We start from the raw sequence: 3,643 nt of genomic DNA, 5'->3' as shown, positions 1-3,643 counted from the left end.
TATCATGGCAGTGACCAAGTTCATATTATGACAGTGACCAAGTTCATATTATGACAGTGACCAAGCTCATATTATGACAGTGACCAAGTTCATATTATGACAGTGACCAAGCTCATATTATGACAGTGACCAAGTTCATATTATGACAGTGACCAAGCTCATATTTTGACAGTGACCAAGTTCATATTATGACAGTGACCAAGCTCATATTATGACAGTGACCAAGCTCATATTATGACAGTGACCAAGTTCATATTATGACAGTGACTAAGCTCATATTATGACAGTGACCAAGTTCATATTATGACAGTGACCAAGCTCATATTATGACAGTGACCAAGCTCATATTATGACAGTGACCAAGTTCATATTATGACAGTGACCAAGCTCATATTATGACAGTGACCAAGCTCATATTATGACAGTGACCAAGTTCATATTATGACAGTGACCAAATTCATATTATGACAGTGACCAAGCTCATATTATGACAGTGACCAAGTTCATATTATGACAGTGACCAAGCTCATATTATGACAGTGACCAAGCTCATATTATGACAGTGACCAAGCTCATATTATGACAGTGACCAAGTTTATATTATGACAGTGACCAAGTTCATATTATGACAGTGACCAAGTTTATATTATGACAGTGACCAAGTTTATATTATGACAGTGACCAAGTTCATATTATGCCAAACCAATATTTGTGTGTTCTACTGATACTTCTTGAGAACTATTTTCCTTACTTACAGGCCTACACTTACAGGCCTACATATAGATTATTACAGTGGATCTTGTCTTCACTAAAATACATCACAAAATGTATAGCTCAGTCTGTGATGTGAGTTAAACCATTAGGAAAATATAAAGTATGTATATATGATCGGACATGTTTGATGATCAAGGTCTCCTGCATTAAGAATGTCTCTCCTCTGTTTGTGCTGGCTAAGGGAAACACTGGCATGCCATGACTTACTACTAGCCAACCCATCTGTTAAATGAAAGCATTAGGAGTCTTAACAGAAGAGCTTTAGAATACTAAAGGCTACATCACGGAACACCCAACATCTAACTACGGATGGTCTTCTACTTTACCTATTGGCATGCACATTCTATTTTTACCATAGAGAGAGAGAGACAGAGAGAGAGAGAGAGACAAGTTGGTCCTGGGACTCTGTTCACAAACACAAACAGAGCCCCAAGACGGCAACACAATTAGACTCAACCAAATCAAGAGAAAACAAAAAGATAATTACTTGACACAGTGGAAAGAATTTATTAAAAAACAGAGCAATCTATAATGCTATTTGGCTCTAAACAGCGAGTACACAGTGGCAGAATCCCTGACTACTATGACTGACCCAAACTTAAGGAAAGCTTTGACTATGTACAGACTCAGTGAGCATAGCCTTGCTATTGAGAAAGGCCGCCGTAGGCAGACATGGCTCTCAAGAGAAGACAGGTGCTCACTGCCCACAAAATGAGGTGGAAACTGAGCTGCACTTCCTAACATCCTGCCAAATGTATGACCATATTAGAGACATATATTTCCCTAAGATTACACAGATGGGTGAAATACCACAGCGTACCATCACATCAGCAGGATTTGTGACCTGTTGCCACAAGGGCAACTAGTGAAGAACATATACCATTGTAAATACAACCCATATTTATGTTTCTTTATTTTCCCTTTGGTACTTGAACTATTTCCTTATAATATGACATTTGTAATTTTTTAGATAAAAAAAAAACCTTTGGCCCTTTTTCTCCCCAATTACGTGGTATCCAATTGGTAGTTACAGTCTTGTCTCATCGCTGCAACTCCCGTACGGACTCGAGAGAGACAAAGGTCGAGAGCCGTGCATCCTCCGAAACACAACCCAACCAAGCCACACTGCTTCTTGACACAATGCCTGCTTAACCCGGAAGCCAGCCACACCAATGTGTCGGAGGACACAACGTACACCTGGCGACCGTGTCAGCGTGCATGTACCCAGCCCGCCACAGGAGTCGCTAGAGCGCGATGGGACAAGGACATCCCTGCCGGCCAAACCCTCCCCTAACCCGGACGACGCTAGGCCAATTGTGAGCAACCCCATGGGCCTCCCAGTTGCGGCCGGCTGAGACAGAGTCTGGACTCAAACCAGGATCTCTAGTGTCACAGCTAGCAACTGTGGTGCAGTGTGTTAGACCACTGCGCTACTCGGGAGGCCATGTATTTATTATTTAGAAACTTTTGTGAGTGTAATGTTTACTGTACATGTTTATTGTTTATTTAAATTTAGTTGATTATCTACTTCACTTGCTTTGGCAATGTTAACATATGTTTCCCTTGCCAATAAATCCCTTAAATTGAATTGAAATGAGAGAGTGAGAGTGAAAGTGAAAGAGAGAGAGAAAGAGAGAGAAAAGGGGATAGGGACATATTTAAGTGATGCAGTGTGGATGGGACTGTAAGTGGGCAAGCATACAGCTGGACACCAGTTCTGGCACAGATCCCCCTCTCCATCCCCAGGAACTGGGTTATGGTCATTGTTTCCCCATTGCCATCCTTATTGTACCATGGCCCGTGAGTAGACGTGCACTAAACGTTCACATTGGCACTGGATGTATGTTTCCAGCAAGTCATTGTACTGGTGGAAAACAGGATGACGAGGCGGTGGAGAAGAAAGAAAAAAGCCACAGTGCAGTTTGAAAGGGGAGGAGGAGAGGGTGTGTGGAGACAGGGAGGGGTGGGTGGAGGGTTGTAATGTAGCTTAGGTCTGGAAGTGAGAACTCATCTGAAACAGATTAAAAATGCTGCTCTGATAGGAGTGCTGAGTGGTACAGAACTGAAGACATGCAGGCAAAGACATCACACAGAGACAGACACCCTAAAACAACAGAACTAAGATAGTCAGCTTGTAACAAGGTCGTAAGGTGTGAGTATACATAATCCAAAACATCACTAAGGGAAATCCTAACGTAATTCAACTGAAAACAGTCCATCATCATCTGATGTGTTACACTAACGTGGTTGAATGCGGCGGCAGGTACCCTAGTAGTTAAGAGCCAACTAGGTGAAAAATCTGTTGATGTGCCCTTAAGCAAGGCACTCAACCCTAATTGTGCCTGTAAGTTGCTCTGGGTAATGTAATGAACGCTATGCATATCACATCTGATAACATTCGCAATACATATGCCTTATATAATGGCATGCAGTGCATTGTTCTCCCAGAGTTAATATGACAAATGGTGGAGGTTATAGTGAAGAATAGCCCCCTGGCTATTGCACAGCAAGCCACTCACACACACACATGTACTTACACACGTGCTCTCTCTCCCTCTCTCTCACCCTCTCTGTCATCCTGGCAACCCCTGCCTTGGAATGTCCAGGCATTATTAGTTTTCAGTGGTGGCAATTGTGTGTGAGAGTGGGATGTTTATAACTGGATACAAAGGCTCAGAGGGAATATTGCTTTTCTTCTCCCATGATTGTATCAAGTTTTTCACGCATTTTTCTTGATAATTTTCACCAATAAAGCATTCAGCACATGACATGCAATTTTCACCCACCCAAATAACTAACAAGTTCACACCACTCAACACTGAGTGAAAGATCAGAGATGGTTGGACTCATTAAGACACGGACAGCAGAG

This window comes from Oncorhynchus kisutch, linkage group LG13 (assembly GCF_002021735.2).
Source record: "Oncorhynchus kisutch isolate 150728-3 linkage group LG13, Okis_V2, whole genome shotgun sequence".
NCBI classification, from domain to species: Eukaryota; Metazoa; Chordata; class Actinopteri; order Salmoniformes; family Salmonidae; genus Oncorhynchus; species Oncorhynchus kisutch.
Note: the sequence above shows the minus strand (reverse complement) of the source record.